At 35.6% G+C, this 22,299-nt stretch overlaps 1 long non-coding RNA gene across 1 annotated transcript; it reads left to right on the top strand.

Annotated features, from left to right (window-relative positions):
• The first annotated feature begins 61 nt into the window (after positions 1 to 61).
• Positions 62 to 17,520, top strand: LOC125614345. Its single transcript, XR_007344950.1, has 2 exons — positions 62 to 246; positions 17,367 to 17,520. It is a non-coding gene; the product is annotated as an uncharacterized LOC125614345 (long non-coding RNA).
• Positions 17,521 to 22,299: the final 4,779 nt, after the last annotated feature.

The following is a 22,299-nucleotide window of genomic DNA, read 5'->3' as shown; positions in this document are numbered from 1 at the left end:
ATTTTCAGAAATATAAGATGTCAAAAATTTTTATCTCCCTGTGCTGCTTTTTTTCAGGAAACTACTAGAGAATTTTCTCCACAAAAGGAAAAAGTAAACCACAAAAGATAAAGATGTGGTCTGCAGAAAATAGGAGACACGATACAGGAGAGAGATAAATGAAATCCTTACAAGGCTGATGGAGATTCTAGGATGACAAATTTGAACCAGCCATAGAAGACAACTGGTTGGTTAAGATTGTTGTAGGTAAGGAGCTTCCAGGAGCATGTCCTTCAAGGTGATAGCATTGATAGAACAATTGAAGTGAATAAAAGTCTTGAGGAAAATTAGACAGTCAAGAATTTTCTATTGGATTAATGAAATTAAAATAGTTCTGCTGGAATTTGACAAATTAGATTTTATGGCCACCCCTGAGGAAGAGGCTACTCCTTCTGGGTGATATGTGGGGTAATTCAAATGAAGACATCCTTGGAGTCTTCCATTGGGAGACTTCCATCATTGGGACTTCCATGTTACTATCAGACAAGTCAAAGAATGAAAATTCTCTGGAAATAGCCTTTGAAGCATCTTATATTTATGTTCTCAGGCTGTCATAAGTAAATGCTGTGGCCTAGGCTGCTTAAATAACAGAAATTTATTTTCTCACAGTTTTGGAGGCTAGAAGTCCATGATTGAGGTGGCCATATATTCAGTGTTTGGTGAGGACTCTCCTTTCTTGCAGATGGTCATTTTCTTACTGTAACCTTACATGGCCTTTCCTCTGATTGTGGAGAAAGAAAAAGAAACAGAAAGAGAAAGAGTGCATGCTTTCTCGTCTCCTCCTATAAAAATAATGATCCAATTAGATTGGGTCCCACCTTTATGATCTCCCACCCTTTTGATCTTATTTAACATTAATTTCTTCATTAGAGGCCACATAACATCTCCACATATAGCCACACTAGGTGTATGAATTTGGGAGAGATACAAATCTGCAGTCTGCAACAGATTTCTTAATTCTGTTCAATCCTCTCCAGTGACTGCTAATGTACTAGTTCATTCATGCTATTATCACAAAATGCCCCAAACTGAGTGTATTATAAACAATAGCAACATATTTCTCATAGTTCTGGAGGCTGGGAAGTCTATGTGCAAGGCACTGGTAGATTCAGTGTCTGGAGAGGGCCTGCTTCCTGGTTCTCAGGCAAGTTTTTTCTGTGTTTACATATAGGAGAAAGGATGAAGGATCTTTCATGGTTCTCTTTTATAAAGATACCAATCTCATTCATGAGCAATCCACCCTCATGGCCAAATCACTTCTCAAATACCCCCATCACCTTGTGGGTTAAAACCTCAACACATGAATTGTGATTTACATAATCATTCAGTCCACACAGGTTAGGATGTTGGTTTTCTTTGTGTGGGTACGCTGTTGGTTTTCATAGCTACTCTGGAGCTGGAGTACAGGTGACAGAAATAGGGAAAGTTACAATGGAACAAAGCTTACTCGCTGTATTTCCCATGATATAGTTATTTTTTTCTCACTAATTCTCCCAGGATTGCTTCAAGCCTTTGGTTAATTTCTATAATTCTAAAAAAACTAATTTTTATAATTCTTTGCTGATACTTTTGTTGCCTTTATGGCAAAGAGAATTTTCCTATTTACTGTTTTCACTGACTTCCCATTTTTTAAAAATAACAAATATATCACTTTGATAGCAATTTCTGTATCAGCTATCTTTTGATATAATAATACTACACTACAAACCTACCCAGAATATAATGGTTTCATTTATTGTTAGGTGTGGTGACTGTGCACGCCTGTAATCCCAGCATGAGGCAGGAATATCACAAGTTCGAGGCCAGCCTCATCAACTGGGTAAGGCCCTAAGCAATTAACGAGACCCTGTCTCAAACTAAAAAAAAAAAAAAAAAAAAAAAATTCAAACAAACAGGAATCTGGCTCAAAGGATAAACATTGCTAAGTTCATTTTGTGTTCCAAAAAAAAGAAACAAGCCTAACCTGTTCCAAAAAAAGAAACAAACCTAACCATTTATCATTATTCATTTCACTTGTGAGGTTTGAATTCTTTTGGAGGATCTTGTCTGGTCAATTCTCTTTTGTTCACTGGATTTCATTTCTGTCTTTTGGCTGGATGGCTTTGGCTGATGTAGGCCAGCTTTGCTCCAAGCCACTCTGCATTAGGCTAGACTAGACACCTTCCAGTTGTCATTGTGTAGGATAGTGTGTGTGTGTGTGTGGGGGGGTGCCTGCATATTTCTTTTTAAATATCTGCTTTTTCCAAGTTTGCTATTATCCCTCTGCCAAAACTAGTCTTGTAAACAGTGTAGGAAGGCACTACCAAAAGGTGTTGATGTGAGGAGGTATCAAAACTTATGGTCATTATTGGAGTCAATATATTGCAGGTCACTTTACTTTTTAAAGAATTTCCCCAATTGTCTTCAAGATTTTTGTGTTGTTGAAAAATCAATGGACATGTTGAATTTTATTCTTTGTGTGTTATGTATCTCTTATTCTCATTGCTTTTAACATCATTGCTTTGACTTAGGTTTTCAAATCAGTTTCACTAAAATCTGTCTCCAAATTACTTTAATTTTATGGACACTACTTGAGATTTGACATTCTGTAAATGAGGATTTATAGTTTTCATTCTTTCTGGAAAATACCAAATCATCATCTTTTCAAAGAACTTTTGAATTATCTCCTCCAGTCTTTTCTTTTTTCTCTTAGAAGTACTATTGGATAAATGTTTGAAGTGGTCATTTTATTCCCTATGTCTCTCATTTTTAATGTTTTATTAGTGTATTATAGATAATATTGGGGTTCATTTGACATAATCATACATACATGGGATATAATTTGCTCCACTTTAGTCTCCTCTCTCTCCCCTTGCCTCCTCATCCCCTCTCCCCTTCCTCTACTGTGTTGATTCTTCCTTTTGTTTATTTGTACTTTTTAGAATCAGTGCTTTATAGATATACATGAAGTGATATTCACTGTGGTATACTCATATATGTACATAGCATAATTTCAGTCAGTTTCATTCCATAGTTCTCCCTTTTCCTGTCCCTTCTTCCACTCCTTTGTCCCGTTCCTCTACTCCACTGCTCTTCCTTTCTATTTTCATGCCCCCCAACCTTCCCCCCCTCATTCTGGTCTAGCTTATGCATATGAGAGAAAACATTTGACCCTGACATTGCTGGTGGGACTACAAATTAGTACAACCACTCTGGAAACCAGTATGGAGATTCCTTAAAAGACTAGGAATGGAACCACCAGATGATCTAGTTACTTCACTCCTTGGTGTTTATCCAAAAGAACTAAAATTAGCACACTACAGTGGTACATCAACATCAATGTTTATAATAGTGCAATTCACAATAGCTAAGTTATGGAACCAGCCCAGATACCTGTCAACAGATAAACAGATCAAGAAAATGTGGTGGTATATGTATACAATGAAGATTTACTAAGCCACAAATCATGAAGTTATGACATTTTATGGTAAATGGATGGTACTGGAGACCATCATGCTAAATGAAATACACCAGACCCCATGTCTCTTAACCAGTCTTTCCTACAGAAATGCATTCTAAATAATTTCTAAAGATGTTATTACTCTGAACTGATTTCATCAGATATATTCAGAATAAATATTTCAGTTCCTTTTTTATTTTTATTTTTTAGTTGGTACCATATTGATCTGAATATTTTCAATTCTGTTGTTTTTTTAGTTGCCAAACATCTTTAATAGCCCATCAATTAGATGTTGCCAAATATGTGCTTATTTTAGACCAAAGTTTTAGATAAATACTATTTGATTTGGGCAATTTATTCTGTTTATGTATTATAGTGTCTGTATATAGCCTCAAGCCTATTTTATCGTAATTATTTTCCATGTAAACTAGAATCTGGACCTTTTTTCCCCAGGAGTGTTTACTATATAGAATATGCTTCCCATAGAGGATAGCTTTCAGATGTTGTTATTGTTTTTTATTTTATTTTGCTTATTCTATATTTACATAAATCAGCTTCCATATACATACATTACTTATCAAATTAATAAAATTGAGCCTTAAATATTTTGTTTTAGTATTTCAATTTTGGTGTGTTAACATCTACTTTTTAATTTTTGAGAATCTTTTGCCACATGTTGAAGGCTGGGAATACAAGGCCAGTTTTACTAAGCAAAGTCATGTTAGCAAGGCAAATCACTGTCCTTTCATTGTTACTTTTCTTCAATTCTGTATGCTACACTGATCCAGAAGTAACAGGAGAATTATCTTCTGTGCATGTCTTTATTAAGTCAAGTTGGTGGCATGGACTTAGCTAATTAACTTGATGTTTTCTTTTCTTTTCTTTTTTTTCTTTAGTAGAAATAAAAGTATTTCAGATTTCAGTACACTAACTCAGTGTGACAGAAAAATTTTTGAGTACAAATTGAGCACATAAAGCTTGGGTCAAATGGGAAAAAAATGGGAGCAAATTAATTTCTTTTACATACAAACACATGTTATTGGGGCTGGGGTTGCGGCTCAGCAGTAGAGTGCTTGCCTAGCAAATGCAGGGCACTGGGTTCGATCCTCAGCAGCACATAAAAATAAAATGAAGGTATTGTGTCCATCTACAACTAAAACAAAATATTAAAAAATAAAAAAAATAAACACATGTTATTTTTGCATTTTGCTTTCCGGAGTTTACATATATACACTTGATTTTATGTAGCAGTTATCACATTATGCAATGTGGACTTTGAGTTTTCACTTAGTATATACTATTTTTGATATGTTCTATTTTTTGGTGCTGGTGATAGATAACAATTTAAAGGCTATATACATTCCATGGGGGGTGGGGGCTACTATTTTTGGTATTATAATGCTTTCCTCCCTCCAGTTATGGTGATGGAACCCAGGGCCTTGCATATGCTAGGCAAGTGCTTTCCCACTGAGCCACACCTGAGTCCTCAATCAATGCTATAATCACCTTTTTATAGATATATTTTTTATTATTTGGATTATTTTTTAGGATATATTTTCAAAAATAAGATTACCAGATTAGAAAATTAAATTAAATTTGAGATGAAATATTTTGTTGATATAAATTCCTGAATTATTTTCTGAAAATCTTTGTTAGTCTACATTGATACCAAGTGGTATTTTGGATATTTAAAATTTTTAATAGTTCCTCAAAATTTTACTATCCATAAATAACTGGCAATATTCTGTTATATTTTCTGTCTTTATTTCTCTTCCTTCCTGTCATATTCTTACTCATCCTTCTCTTCTCTTAACCCTTTTTCCTACTTTCTTTCTCCCTGTATTTCATTTCCCTGCCCACTTCCTTTTTGATATATATGTTCTGAAAATAAGTAGGAGTGAGTTATTCATGTAGGCTGAGGAAGGAGGATCGTAAGTTTAAAGCCAGCCTCATCAATTTAGTGAGGCCCTAAGTAACTCAGTGAGACCCTGTCTCTAAATAAAATATTAAAAAGGGCTGGGGATGTGGCTCAGTCGGTAAGCACCATGGGGTTCAATCCCTGGTTACTATCCCTCCAAAAAAAAAGTCATTCATATTTTTGTAGAACTAATGTAAAGAATGCAAAAGTGCTTTGGGACTTAAAGAAATGGAATTTGGTTAAACATATACATGTAAGACTGAATGGTCCCCATTTGTTTATTATTTAGCTAGGAGAGGAATTGGTTTGATTATAATAAATAAATATAAATCATCATAGTGAATTCTTCCAGATACCTCCATCTATTGTATTTTCCAAATAAAGAACAAATGTAAAAGATGATAATTTATGGAATAATTCATAAAACCTTGCTTAGGAGTTAGTAGAAAATTTGATAGATCATATATGATCTTTTCAATAGTCAGCTACTTAAGGTATGCATTATTGATGCTAGTCCAAAATCTAGTTGTTCACCAATTTATTTAAACTTTAAGCATTTGAAACAACATTGAACTAGGAACATACTATAAAGAGATATATACTTTTATGTTACTGGATGTCTGCACCGTTTAGATCTCCTGATTGCTTTATTTTCCAACATTGTTTTCCTTTTGTTTTAATCATTTGTTCATATACCTGTTGGTCGTTTGTACATCTTCTTTAGGGAAATGTTTATTTAGGTTTATTTCCCATTTTTAATCATGTTATTTATATTGAAGAGATGTATATTGCTGCCATTCAGCATCTGCATCTTAGAATCACACTTGTTATTTTTCATTAATTTTCTATCTTATGTTACTGGATCTCTGTGCATCATTTAGATCTCTTGATTGCTTTCTTTTCCAACACTCTTTTCTTTTGGTTTCTATTATACCATCTCCTGGATTTTTTCCATCTTTCGTGGCTTTAGTGTCTTATAATTGAGCCCCCTCACCACCCACCACTCCTTCCATCATTGTCTCTTTTCACTGTGCCTTCTCTCTGTCTCTCTCTCATCTCCCCTCTGATTTTTTTAATCATCAATATAATGGGAGAACCCTTTATGTATCTCCAGAAGTTCCTCTTTTCTGGGATCTTGATTCATATATGTAAGTTACCCTCTAGTCATATCTTCTGGAATATCATAAAAGTATCCATCAACAAAGTGGACTTGTTCATATAAAACTTTAAATTACATTTGTCATAAAAAAGTATCCATCAACATACCCTGAACCAAAATCATTAATTTTTCTCCTCTCTACTATTTTATCTCCATTCTCTCCATTCCTTTGCCTCATTACCTTCCCTCATTTTCTATATTGATTAATGGCAACTTCTGATCATCTAGGTCAGATACTCCGAACTGATTTTCAGTTCCTTTCATTCCTTCCCACTCACAGTAGTTGGTTATTATATTTTTTATTGCTACTATAACAAATTAACACAAACTTTGTGGTTTGAAACAGTACAAATTTATTGCCTTAATGTTATGACGGTTAGAAATCCAAAATGGGTTGCATCAGGTCAAAATCAAGATATTGGCAGGACAGTGTTTCTTTGTCAAGGTTCTAACAGATAGTCAATTTTATTCCCCCTCTTTAGCTTCTAGATGAGCCCACTTTCTTTGACTTATCTTTGAAGCAAATGATGTCTGGTGGAGTCTTTTTCATGCTATGTAACTTTGACAATCACAAATCCTCCTGATGGACTCTCTTCTATATTTTCAGACTCTTGGGCCCACACACATAATTTGAGATCATCTGCCTATTTTAAAGTTAGCTGATTTGCAACTTTAATACTATCTTCAACCTGAGTTCCCTTGTGATAGTTAAGGTAACATATTCATAGGTTCTGGAGCTCAGAATCTAGCCTCCCAAGTTGCTGAGATTATTGGTGTGTGCAACAGCAGTTGTATTTTTTAATATTTTAAGAACCTACATATAATTTTCAATAATGGTTGCATTAGTATATAGTCCTAAGTAGAGTGCATAAGAGTTCCCTTTTCTCTGCATCCTCCCTAGTACTTGTTATCTGTCTTTTTTGATAGCAGCCATTCTTGGTAGAGTGAGGCTGTATCTCATTACAGTTTTGATTTGCATTTCCCTGATGATCAGTGGTTTTCAGCAGTTTTTCATATAACTGTTGGTCGTTTATATATCTTTTTAAGAGAAATGTTTAATCACATTTGTCTGTTTTTTCTTTTATTTCCTGTGCTTTTGGGGTCTTGTCCCCCAAATCCTACCCCATTCTAATATCCTGAAGTAATATCACTGTGTTTTTTTTTCTCATAGATTCATTGATTCAAGGTCTCCCATTTAAGTCTTAATCCATTTTTTGTAATTTGTGAGACAAATAGGGTCTGGTATCATTCTTCTGCATGTGGATACCCGATTTCTCAGCCTCATTTATTGAAAAGACTGTACTATCGCCACTACATATTCATGAAACATTTTCCAAAAATTCATTGGCCGTAGAGGTATTTGATTATATCTTCAACTAAATAATGAATAAAGAAATGTGGTACATGTACACAGGGGAATATTATTCAGCCAAAATAAAGATGCTCATGCTAGTGACTCACATCTTGACAAACGAAGCATGGCATTCATTAGTTTAATGTTTTCCCCCTATTGTGATAGAAATGCATAATGACACAGCCTACATAACTTGAAATTATTCAGCAATGTAAGACAAAATTCAATAAGCACTATCTACCAGTTGCAGTTCTTAAGCTCATCTTCAGATTTCTTCTGTTGAAAATTACTTTGGAAGATTGCAAAAAACTTATTTATTTTTACTATCAGTTTTTCTCAAAACACCTAATACAATGAATTCTTACCCTCCACGAGTCTTTAGGATAAAGGATGCAAATAGTCATGGAGAGGCTAAAATAATATGTAATTAGGCATCTGTGTTTATAATATCATAGCAAGGATCACAGAATCAGCTAATAATCTTAAAACAGTGGAATGAAGGCAATGGCAGAAGGTCATATGCCTGATCTTCTTGGCATTAGGCTGGACCTAAACCCTCCAGAATTGCTTGGTGCAATGGACAGAACTCAAGACATCAGCATCAGGAGGCCTCTGTTCAATTGCAGTTTTTGTTTATATTTTCTACACCTCAGAGATCATTGCATTAAGTGAAGTAAGTGAGGCAAAGAAAAATAAATACTGCATTATCTCACTTCATATGTGAAATCTAAATATGTTGATGTCTTAGAAGTTGAAAGTGAAATGGTTGTAATCAGAGCCTGGATAGTGTAGGAGATGAGGGATGGTGAAATGTTCAGGAGTGGGTATGAACTTACATTACAGTTAGAAGTAAGAAACTATGATATGATATTACCCAGTTACCCTAGATAGCAATTATGTACTGTATGTCTCAAAGAGGTAGCAGAAGACAGGGTGTGGTGGTGCATGCCTGTAATTCTAGAGACTCAAGTGGCCAAGGCAAGAGGATTGTAAATTCAAGACCAGCCTTGGCAATTTACCAAAACCCTGTCCAAAATTAAAAATAAAAAGGACTGGGAATATAGTTCCATGGTAAACCACCCCTGAGTTCAATCCCCAGTAACCCCCCACCCCAAAAAAAAGACAACAAAAGGATTGAGAATATTTTCAACCTAAAGAAATAATAGAAATTTGAGGAGAGATATATATTTAATTTAAACATTACACAATGTATACATATATTGAAATATCACATGGCACTCCATTAATTTAGAGTAATAATAATTCTACTTCATGAAGTAAATATAATAAATTTTGTTCTAAAGTTGTTGCTCAGTGGTAGAGCACTTGTCTAACATGCCCAATATCAAGGGTTTAATCCCCAGGACTTAAACTCATATAAAGTATACTTTTTGTTTTTAATACGTCAGTTAAAAATACATTAATAGATTGTTAGTATATAAAGTCAATAAAGGTGTGTAATTTGAAAATAAATGTATGGTTGCTGCATAGTAGTACATGCCTGTAATCACAGTGGCTCAGGAGGCTGGGGCAGGAGAGGACCACGAGTTCAAAGCCAGCCTCAGCCACTTAGGGAGGCCCTGTCTGAAAATAAAAAATCAAAAAGACTGGGGACATGGCTCCAGTAGTAAAGCACCTCTGGGTTCAGTCCCCTGTAATAACTAAATAAATAAGAAAATAAAAGGTTGTCAAAAACATGGTATGTCATCATGAATCAAAGGAAGTAGGAGTATCTAATGATTAAGATAAAGTTGACTTCAGAGCAAATAAAGTTATACAATGAGGAATTAATTACATAATGATAAAATGATCAATTCATAAGGAAGACATTGCATCTTAAATGTGTGTGTACCAAGCAAGAGAGCATCAGAATGCATGAAGCAAAAAGTGGTAGGTCAGAAAGGGTAGAGAAATTCACAATATTTGAAAACTCAACATACCTTTTTAGCAACTTATAGAATCATTAGACAGAAAATCAATCAGAATACCACAGTTGTAAATATACAAATAAAGAACTTAGGAAAATATACATTCAATTGCCCATGGAACATTCTCCAAGGTTGGCCTTGACCTAGGCCACACACCTCAATAACAGTAAGACAGTGGAACTCACACAGATTATGTTCTCTGAATATAATGGAATCAAATAAAAAAATCAATAACAAAAAGACAACAGGAAAATCTCTGAACAGTTGAAAATTAATAAAACATACTTCTAATCATCAAAGAAACCTTGCAAGAAATTTTAAAATTGTTGAACTGAATGAAAATGAAAGTAAAATATGGATATATGTGAGTTGCTGCTAAGGCAATGCTGGGAAGGAAATTTATAACAATAAATGCTTATATTACAAAGCAGCTTATATTGCAAATAAAAAATCTTCAATTCTGACCTCAAAAAACTAGGAAAGGAAGAGCAAAATAAACTGAGGGCAGGTGGGAAGACGGAAATAATAAATGTAAGATCAGAAATCAATGAAATTTTAAATAAGGAAAAAATAAAGATAATAAAACAAAAGCATATTTCTTTAACAGTAAACAAAACTAACAGTCCTATAGAAAAGTGAGCAAAGTCAAAAATAAAGAAGACACAAATCACCAATATCAGGAATAAGGCAGGGAATATCAGTATAGATTCTGCAGACTTCAAGAGTATGTAAGGATACTATGAATAAAGGTATTTACTTATAAATCGACTACCTAGAAGTAACGGACCAATCTCTCAAAACCCCAAAACCGCAAGCCTCAACCAAGATCAGATAATGAATCAGAATAATCATATTACCATTAAAGTAATTGAATTCATAATAAAAAATCTTCCAAAAAAGAAATCTCAGTGGAGAATTCTATGAATCATTTGAGCAATTAACATTAATTTTGCACAGTTTCTTCCAAAAAATGGAGACAGGGTAACACATGTCAAATCATCTTATGATATCAATATTGCCTTGATACTGAAGCTATACAAGAATAGTCTTTAATGAAAGACCTATGCCACTCGTGATCCTAGACAAAAACATCCTGTACAAAATATTTGAAAATACAATATGTATAATGTAGGATATATAATTATATATAATTATTTTGCCACAAACCAAATATATACTAATTATACATAATTCAGTGATAAACAAAATACTTTAAAAAAATTTTTGTAGTTGCACATACACAGCATGACTTTATTTTATGTGTTTATTTTTATGTGGTGCTGAGGATCAAACCTAGTGCCTCATATGTGCAAGGCAAGCTCTCTGCCACTGAGTTACAGCCAGAGCCCTAAACAAAATAATTATATACTATGATAGGTAGGTAGATGTGGAGAGGGGATGAGCCCCCAGTCATCAACTGATCCTGTGGTGTCCGCAAAAGCCAAGCCTAAGAAACATTTGTTGCCAAAACAGGAGGATGTGAACAGCCTTGACACTTTGCTCTGACACTAACAGTTATCGGATGTTTCAGAACAGTGGGCTTCCTGGGTACAACAGGATAATAGCACAATGTTCCTAGCACTGTAACAGTAGGATAGCTACAAAAATCTTACTAGCTCTGTAACTTTTTAGTAGACAAAGAAGCTTTTTGATAACTCACAAACCTTGAACAATTTATAATGCCCCTGTAGTTTTAACTTCCTTATTGTGAGACCCTATATAATAAACTTGCAGAGCTAGTTCTGGTTCACTGTTCCTCCATCAAAGTGCAGTGTCCCACCAGGCCCCAGCTTTGCTTAAAAATGTTTCTGTGTTTTTCTTCATCTCTTGTCTCCCCTACTTGAGATCCTTTGTTGATGCTCTGTGGGTCACGACAGTTGTAGCCCATCAAGGGGCTCAAGCACAGGAGAACTCAAAGAACTTTATGATGTTGATTTTTTTTTATATTACTTTTGGGGTATCATGTGAGATAGAGGTCAGTATTTGCCCTTTTCACATAATTATCTATATAATTGTTGTAGCTCTATTTATTGAGATGACTTTCCATTTCCAATTAATTGTTTTCACAACTTTTGGAATATTAATGGATTATCTATATATACTCAGGTTCCATTGACTTATCCAGCTTTTTTATGGTACCATACTCTTATGGTAAAATCTTAAAACAAGGCAGTATAAGTCGTCTAATTTATACTTCCTTATGAAGCTTAATTTGGCCACTGCAGCACATTTTGACATATAGTGAAGATTCAACTTGTCATTTTCTTTTCCTTTTTTTCTGTTTTTTGGTACCAAGGATTGAACCCAGGAGTGCTTACCCACTGAGCCAAATCCCCAGTCCTTTTTTGTATTTTATTCAGAAACTGGATCTCACTGAGTTGCTTAGGGCCTTGCTAAATTGCTGAGGCTGGCCTTAAAATTGCGATCTTCCTGTCTTAGCCTCCTGAGCCACTGGCATTACAGGTATGTGCTGCTGTGCTCTGAAACTTGTCATTTTCTACCAAAAATTCCTGCTATGATTTCACTGAGATTGTGTTGAATGTATGAATTATATATAAGCAAACATTTAAACATTTTCTTTCAGTAATATTTTCAGTGTAGATGTTTTGCACATATTTCATCAAGTTTATTTTTAAACATTTTCTGCTCTTGAATGCTACCAAAAGGGTGATGGGGGGGATACCAGGGATTGAACTCAGGGGCATTTGACCACTGAGCCACATCTCCAGCCCTATTTGGTATATTATTTAGAGACAGGGTCTCAGTGAGTTGCTTAGTGCCTCCCCATTGCCGAGGCTGGCTTTGAACTTGTAATCCTCCTGCTCAGCCTCCTGAGCCACTGGGATTACAGGCGTGTACCACCGTGTCTGGCTCCAAAGGGTGATTTTAAAAGTTACTTTTGTAATTGCAGTTGCCAGTATATAAACAATTGCTTTTCAATAAAAACTTTGTGTAGTGTAAATTTGCTAGATTAATTTTTAACTTTTACTAGTTGTTTCATATATTACTTAGAATTTTCTATGTAAACCCATTGTCTGCTAATAGAGATTTACTGTTTCCACAATAAAAAGTAGGCTATTTATTGATTTACTTATATTAGTACATTATGTTATGCATAATTTTAGGGATCACTTTGACATATTCATAAATGCATACAACATAATTTGTTCCATTTCAATCACTAGTACTACCCCTTTCATCTCCCCCTCCCCATTCCCTTCCTTTACTCCTTTGGCCTTCTTACTATTAATTTATTTTTTAATTGGAACATTATAGTGAAACAAAAATTGGAATTCACTGTGAGGCCTTTTATTTAATGTTCTTACTTTATCACACCTGATAGGATTTCTGGAAGAACCATTACTTTTTTGAAAATATTATGGAAAAATGCACTTTGTTTCACAATTAACTATAATATTAGCCTTTAATGCTTTATACTGAGATGAAGAAGTTTCCATCTATTACTACCTTTTCAGAATTTTTATCATAGGGTTTGGGGGTGTAGCTCAGTGGTAGAGCTCTTGCCTAGCATACACAAGGCTCTGGGTTCTAATCTCCAGCATTACTAAAAAAAGTTTTATCATGAATGAAGTTTGAATTTTATTAGATGCTTTTAGGGTGTATATACATTATTTGTTCATTTTGTTAACATGGCAAATTAAGTTGATTGGTTTTAATTGTTAAATCAATATTTTAGTCCTTACATAAAGCCCACTTGGTCATTATTCAGAAAAAAAGTTAATGTTGCAAGCCTAAGATTGCTGTCATTAGAAAGGCTTACTTGGAAAGTTGTTCATCGGATGGTGTTTGGAAACATGAATTTGGGGAGGTCATTTTCCACCCTAATGCATTAGAGTGCCTAACTGAGCTTAAACTCTTTGTACAAAACAGTGTAGTTTATGCTGAATACCTGCTTGTCCTTTGGGATCCTAAAATTCTGGTATATGATATCTAGAGGGTGCCTACATGAACAAACTCCAATAAAAATGGAAACGCTAATGATATTCTCTAGTAGAAAACATTTCACATGTTTTTTTTACAACTCATTGCTGCAGGAATTAAGCACAGTTGACATGACTCCCTTAGGAAAGGATCCTTGATGACTCGTGCCTGGTTTCCTCCAGATGTTACACAATTTGCCTTTTCCTTTGGCTGATTTTGCTTTGAATCTTTTTGTTGTAATAATTCTTAGCCACGAGTACAACAACCTTATGCTGAGTCTTGTGAGTTATTTTAGTGACTTGCAAGCCTGGTATTGGTCTGGGGATACTGAATACAGTTATGATAAGTTATCCTTTTGCTAGTGTGATTCAGTTTGCTAATATTTTAATTATTTGTATGCCTACATTCATGAGGTATATTGATTTTAATTTGCTTTTCTCATAATATCCTTGACATATTTTGATACCAGGTATATGAAGAGTTTTCCTCCTCCCCCTTTTTTGAAATAATTTATGTAAATTTTTTATTAAATCTTCCTTAAGTATTTGATAGAAGCCCTCAGTGAAGATATTCATGACTTTTTTTTTTTTTAGGAAAGTATTATTAGAATATGTAATTTTTGGTTTAGAAATTTGCATTCTAATAGATTTGGGGCTACGTATAGATCAATTCTTTTTTGAATAATTTTTTTGTGAGCTGTAGCATTTAAGTAATTTGTCATTTAACCTAAATTTTTAAATGTATTGGCATAAGGTGGCTTCTATATTTCTTTCTCTTCATTTTACTCTGGGTGGGACCTGTAGTTTTGACCCCTCTTCCCAAACTTTGAAAATTTGTGTGTTCTCTTCTTTTGTTTTCAGTTTTATTAGGGAATTAGAAAGCTTATTGTTCTTCTCAATACTTGTTTTGAATCCTTTTGCATAATAACTGAAAGCAGAAAAGCAGATATCCAGCCAGGCATGTTGGTGCAGGCCTGTAATCCCAGCAGTTTGGGAGGCTGAGGCAGGAGGATGATGAGTTCAAAGCCAGCCTAAGCAATTTAGCAAGACCTTGTCTCAAAATAAAATAATAAAAATAACTGGGGATGTGGCTCAGTGGTTAAGCACCCTTGGGTTCAATCCCTGGTACCACCAAAAGAAAAAAAAAGCAAATATCCATACTTTTTTTTTCTTGTTTTGTAGTGATGGAAATCAAACCTAGGTCCTTGTGCTAAGCAAGTGAAGCCAAAATTAGGCAGTCAGCATAGATAGGTAAATCGAGTCAGGTCAGAGGAGTCAGGCCAAGTTGGAGTGAGTCCAGCAAGTTGGAGACTGTCCCCTGAGGGATTGAAATGTTAATTCCTTCAGAGCCCTTCCTCCCCCCTTATCCAGAACCTGCCCCTGCTCCAACCTGTTGCCAAGGTAACCTGCCCCAGGAATTGCCCCTCCCTACAGGGAGCTATAAGGTTGTTAATTAATGGGCTGCTCCTTCCTGCCCTTCCCCCTTCAGCCCACCTGTTTCCCACCTTTTGGCCAGCCCATTGAGCTTTCCTGGGCCTAGTCAGTACTCAGAAAGGAGAAAGATAAGCAGAAGAGGGCAGGAGAACAAAGGAAGCCTAGGACATATAAAGAGGGCAGGACACATCCTTCTGGGGATACCAGGATACCAGCTATGGCCCCCTTCTCCCTCCCAGGAGGGGTCTATGTTACCCCTTTCACAATAAACCCTGCTTCATATGCTTGCCTCGGTGGTGTGCTTCTCTAATGTTCACACTTCAACATGTGGGGAAGCAGGACTCATCACTGATAACACCACTGAGCTACATCCCTTGCCCAAGATCCATACTTTTTTATGCATATTTTTGTTATTCAATTATAAATATTTATAATTTTCAATTTTATAATATCCCATTTTTATAAATATTTTAAAATACTTGATGTGTTTTCTAATACATAAGTAATAGGAGAAAAAATTTGCTAATTTTTCAAGATGTTCAAAAGTATTTTTTAATTTCTGACTTGTACTGTACCTCAGTTACATTGAATGTGTATGTGTATAAGTAAGATCTATAAGATATTAATCATTTAAAATTTATTAAAATTTAAAGACTTGAAATAGGGTCAAATGGACAAATTTAGGTTTATGGAGTAACACATCTGGCTGCTTGTTTGTGCAAGGAAAGATTTTGGGGGGCATACAACCATGCTGATTAATGCAGGTATTGCCTATATCTACTTTTGTACTATAATGGCTGAGTCAAGTGCTTGTGACAGAAACCCTATAACACAGGGATCCTAAAATGTGTACTGCAGTTTTCAGACTCCTGACCTAGAACATAGCCAATTCTTGTAAATGTTCATTGTATGCATGGAAAGAACTCAGCCCCCTATCTTTTCCCTTTCCCTGTATTCCTCTTCTTTTTCTACACAAATGTACACACACACACACACAACACATGTTAGATCAAGCATATTAATGACATTGTTCAAATAATTTTCATCATTTCAATTTTTTGTTTTTCAGTTCTGCAGAGAACCTTTAAATGGTTTCTCTTTGTGTGTTCATCAGTTTGTTTTGTGTACTTTGAGGTTAAGTTCTTCCATTCTCACAAGTTCAATCTAGTTGGATAATCCTTTTTATTATCTTGAAATGTTCTTCTTTATAAAGTTTTTCATTTTAAATTCAATTTTATGCTAATATTAATATTTGTATGCCAGCTTGATTTGGTTATTATTTGCCTGACATATATTTTTATATTGCTCTAATTATTTCAACCTTGCTAGTGTTTTCTTTTTGTGTGTTTTTTTTAAGTGCATTTCTTTTTAGCAGTTTATAGCTGGAATTTTAGATCTAATGTAATTATCCTTCTTGTCAAAAAGGTGATTTTAATCAACCTTTACTGCCATTTTGTATACTTGGAATTATTTGTATCATTTTATTTTATATTTTTTACCATATATAATTTTTTCTTTCCTGATTTATGTTAGAGAAAGAAGATTTATGTTATTACTTTCATTTTTGTTCTGCTGATTTAGAAATACTGACTTTTATGTCTTTATTTCTGGTGGTTACTTTAAATTTTCAGCACATAATTACTTATATAATTGTCTACCAAATTCTAAAGGTTTAAAAAATTTCTGCCCTTCTGCCGTGTCTGAAAAAGACCTTAGAATGTTCAACCAAAAAACTGGATCTCCACCTCCTAATTTCCTTGTGATTGATGATAAAGTTCCTGTTTGAGTTCAAGGAGAATTTATGTTCTTTGCTGGGTAGCTGGTCTACTTTTTATCATTCTCCTTGCTTGGGGGAAGGGTCCTGTGCAGCTGCAGCTGGATACATTCAGCAGCTTCTGATCCTCCTTTGCATGTGGGTTCTTGGTTTTTTTCTACAGAGGAATCAAATGTATTTTTCCTTTTGTGTGATTTCAGTGTATACCCTTTGCATTGGGCTGAATTGTGTCCCCCCACCCCATTCATATGTTGAAGTCCTAACCCTTGGTATGTCAGCTTTTAACTGTATGTGGAAATAGGGCTTTTGAAGAACTAATTAATGTAAAATGAGACCATGTGAGATGAATTCTGATCTAAAATATTTGATGTTCTTGCTAGAAAAGAAGATTAGGACACAGATAAGAACAGAGGGAAGATCATCTGAAGACCCAGGGAGAAGGGGGCCTCAGAAGAAACCACCTGTGCTGACAACTTGATCTTGGACTTCTGGTTTCTAGAATTATGAGGAAATAAATTTATCTTGCTGAATCCATCTATTCTGTGATCCTTTGTTATGGCAGCCCTGCCTAGTAAACTAAGAGGCTCATTCTATAATTCTGAACCAGTTTTGGTACTCCAAGTTATCTGTCTATCATATCTTAAAAATCCAGTTATATCTGGAGACAAAACCATCATATTTATGTGTTAAGAGGACTTGGGTGAGCAGCTTTGAACTTGAACTTTCAGAGCATTTTGACAGCATTTCAGTCTCCCTAAATTTTACTCTGGATATTTAGTGTAATGTCTAATTAAGGTTGTATGATCAGAACCCATTTTGCTTAGAAATATCTAGAAGACAGGAAACACCATGGCCATTTTTGTTTCTCTCACATGCCTAATACAATGCTAACACATCATTTTTGGTAAATTGACTAATAGAAGACTAGACAGGGAGTCTGGAGAACTAGCTTGTATCATACGTGTGTGTTTCACTAATTGGGCAAGTCACTTAACTTATTTTGGCCAATTTCCTCCGCTGTATCATGGAAGATTGGGCTTCATCATCTCAGGTTAGAACATCACACCAAAAAAAAAAAATTGCCTGAAAAATGTATCTAGTCTATTCAAGGTCACATAGAGGGAGATCAGAGTTCATGGGATGCTGCTTTTCCCCTTGGTACTTTCCACTTACTTTGAAATCAGCAAGCAGGCTAAGCATACCTCAGCAGCAACTTTAAAGCCCACCTAGTTCCCCTATTTACTAAACAAATCTGGATTTAATAAAACTTACTTTTGCTAATGGTAGGTAATGGAAGAATCAAATCTCCCAGAGACCACAAGCTTCATTTCCCTTCATACTTTCCTAGCTGGATCAGCAGTTACTTCTGCAGTTCAGCTGTTTAAGGCTAATAACCCTGGAGCTGAGGAAAAAAAAATCTCCCACTTACTGTTTTACAGCAGTCACTGTCTGATAATCACCAAATGGTTTCTGGGTCAGTTATGCGTCCTCAAGGTAAGACCAAAATGCCAGCTCGAATAATGGGGCGATGGAGTGCCTTAATCAAGAGATTTCTATAAAATGCTCACAGGCACTGGTCTTAAAATTGCAACAGATTTTCTTTCATGCCAGCTCCCAGCTAAACTAAATGCCCTCTGACACACATTTATTTAAAAAGTGTAACTGAATTCCACTGATGTTGGTGGCAAATGTAAAATTTGGATGTCCCCATTAAGATAAGTACTGTTTAGCAAGTGCCTTATAAAGACATGTGCAGAGACTATTCATACTTTATAGAGAGGCTCTGTCTTTGAGGGAGTTCAATTAAAATTCCTATACCCGTGCAGCTCAAGTACCAGAAAGGATTTTAGCTAGAAATCTCTTCTTAGAATTAAGGGATCAAAAGGATGGATATTTTTTAGTTCCTTTTTAATCAGTACTTAATGTTAATAATTAAAGTTTAATGAGGATTTTTCCTTCAGTTATTTTTTTTTTCTACAATTCAGAGGCTTCCAGACTTTGACAGGAGCTTCTACTTTAGAGTACATTGTCTGCTAGTCAACGTGAGCTAAAAAGGTAACAAGAGGGTATAAGCAGCCCATTGACACATATCTGAGGCCTCTGGTTTTCCAATTTAGGAACCAGAGGGATATTGGATGGGAAGATGTTTAGAAGAAAAACTTTTTAAAGCTCTGATATATCTACACTTATCTACACTGATTAGCTCTATGTAGGTCAAATCTAGCATGTTGGAGATATCAATCTACATCATGTGCTTTGTCCCGCATAAATGAGTGGCTATGGGAATGTAATTTACCTACCTGAAATAAGAGAAAAATATGAAAAAATATTTCTTTCTCAATAAAATATCTTGAATAGTACAAACCTCTCAGCCCTCCTTACCTAGAATTCTCATTGCTAAAAAATCACTCAGTTAGCTTTGTTAATTTCATTTTTTTAGCAAGTACTTGTTGAATGCCAGCTATGTGCCAAGCACTAGACACTAATCATACAGTAGCAAAAATAACAAATAGAAAACACTACTCTCATAGAACCTACATTCTGATAGGAACATGTAGGCAATAAACAAGACACAGAAGTAAAATTTTAGGAAAATATAGCATGCAAGAGGGACTGTGCAATTGTTAGTTCAGGTTTCAATCTAGATGAAGTGCCACTAAGAGAAATTTCAATAAAGATCTGAAGGAAGTTGGGAAGTGGAACTGTGCAGACATTTGAAGAATAGCACTCTAGGCAGACGGGACAGCAATTTGCATGGACCTTAAAGCATGAGAAAGTCTGATATTTCCAGCAATAACTAAAAGGCCAGCATTAGTGCATCAGAGTGACTGAACAGGACATTAGTATGAGGCAAATTCAGAAAGATATAGGGGAAGATCATGGAGAACCTTATAGACTCTTGTAAGGACATTAGTTTTTCTTTTCTTCCCCCACCCCATTCTTTTCCTTTTCTTTCCTCTTTTCCAGAGATGGCAACCAAAGCCAGGGCTTTACAGATGTTATTCAAGCAGTCTGTGGCTGAGCTCCATTTCTAATCCTAGATGAGTGACCTGGGAATCCACTAGAGAGTCTGAAGCAGGAGAGGCACATGTGGGAAGCAAGGGGCCAACGAAGGACAACATTGCAGTGTTGGAGGTAAAGAGGTAGGTGTTTTGGAGCAAAATGTTAGCAGTGGGGGTTATGGCAAAGATATTGGATTCTGACTCTATTTTGATGAACAGGATTGTTGATGAACCAAATGTGAGTCATGTGAAGTGGTGGGGAATTCATCATAACTGATATTTTTTTCTCCAAGCAAGTAGAATTGCCATTTCTTGACATAGAGAAAATTTTTGAGGAACAAGTTTGGTTTGTGGGGACAGAGGAGCTTAGTTTTCAATGTGGTAAGATTGGGATGGCTATTATTATTCAATTTTTTTTAAGTGTAGAACACAATACCTATATTTTATTTATTTATTTATTTATATGTGGTGCTGAGGATCGAACCCAGTGCCTCACACATGCTATTCAAGCACTCTACCACTGAGCCACAACCCCAGCCTGTGGGATGCCTATTATTTACTGATATTGATTGTATATGGCTATGAGCACAAACTCTGGAGCTAAACTGGCAAAATTCAAATTCTCTCTCCAGCCCCTGTTTTACACAAGGCAGATCATGGCACTTCTCATCCTCCATAATTACTGGAATATATGTAGATCAGTCTGTCTCTCTGGAGCACCCTAATCAAGAAGAAAGGTGGGTTATACTTACTCACCTCTTTGCTTTTGGCTTAGCTATTTTCTTTCTTTCATCAACGAGATGTTTGAAGATGTAATGTGAACAGTGTCACAAGGTAGTATCCGGCTTGTCTTTTTGTCTGCTGCCATTGATACGAGAAGAACATGACCTAGCTATTTGCTTCCATGAACTCTAAATACCCAGATTGTTACCAATTAACTGATAGATCTTTGGCTCGATTTGGAGAGAAATCATGAGTAGGCAAAGTGAAGCTCCCTTAGTGTTGGCAACTCTGAGCTTTGAGTGCCAGTGGCTCTCAGCTCATGGTATTAATGGCCCTCCTTGCTGTTCTCCTCTCACTTGGAGCCAACATTACCAGGAGCTCTCTGGAACTATTCCAGCGGCCTTAGCTACTAGCATCTTTCTGCAGCTCTGTATCCTTGTGCACCTGGTAGCCCCTCTTAGCATCCCTACCCCTGACTGCTGACCACTTTTTAATGCCAATGGCATTGGTGTTACCAGCTGTTAGTGTAACCAACTCTGTCTGTTCTACATGAACTAGAAATCACAAATAGGCAACATATAACCATTTGCAAGAGGCTTTACTAGGACTTAGCCTGCAGAGTAAGGGGAAGCAGCAATTGGAGTTTTCCAGTAAGGGTTTGGGGAAGCTTGCTTATATAGAATAAAAGGCATACTCAGGCATATTCATGTATGCGTCCTGTCCTGCCGGCTAACTGCAGACTTTCTGCTTAGTCATGGGTAGGGGACAGGTTCCTAGAATATCTGATTGGGAACAGTTGAAGAGTTTACAGAGGAAGATAAATAATGTTCTCAGACTCACAATAAGATTTCTGGAGTCCTCTAGAGATCCTTCAGGACAGTCTATTTGGGATGAAGGAAGTTGCCACAGGCAAAGCAAGTCTTTGGGTGACTATAAGGTATTTAGGGCAGCCATGGCTATCAAAGAAGGAATAGAGACAATTTTTGTAAAAAGTACGTTCATTGGACACTTTTCTTCTTTCTCAGAAGGGGATATATTATGAAGCATCCTCAAACACAATCTGGAGCCTGAATCAATTCTGTCCCAGCTGACTTTGCAGACCTGTGAGTAAATAATGACTATTTACCTCTGAGATATTATCGTTGTCATATAGCATTACTGCTGTGATAGCTGATTTAGGCTCTAGGTGTTCAGTAAGTATTGGTAAATGAATAAATAAGTGCTAAGTAGTTGACACGTGTTGTGTTGTGGATTAAAAGCATTTTATTAAACTGTCATGTATTTTACTTTGGGATTATCATGTTCCTACACCAAATGTACTATCAGAGGAAATTTTAGGATGTTGGAGTTAGTTTTTCTTGCTGCCATCATGAATGTCCTATTGTAGTTACACTTCAGCTGAATGTGGTACTTTGAAAACTTAGGAAGGAAGGTGATTTTCTCAGATTCAAAGACAAATGGCTTGACAAGATCTTGAAAACGTTCTAGTTGGTAGAACTGATTAAAAAGTAAATAGGCTGAAAGCCTAGAGAATCTCTACATGTATTAACTGGCAAAGAAATAGAAGACCCAGCCAACAGTCTTAATG

Source organism: Marmota marmota, unplaced genomic scaffold (assembly GCF_001458135.2).
Source record: "Marmota marmota marmota unplaced genomic scaffold, marMar, whole genome shotgun sequence".
Taxonomy (NCBI): domain Eukaryota; kingdom Metazoa; phylum Chordata; class Mammalia; order Rodentia; family Sciuridae; genus Marmota; species Marmota marmota.
Note: the sequence above shows the minus strand (reverse complement) of the source record. Positions and strands in the feature narration are given on the sequence as shown.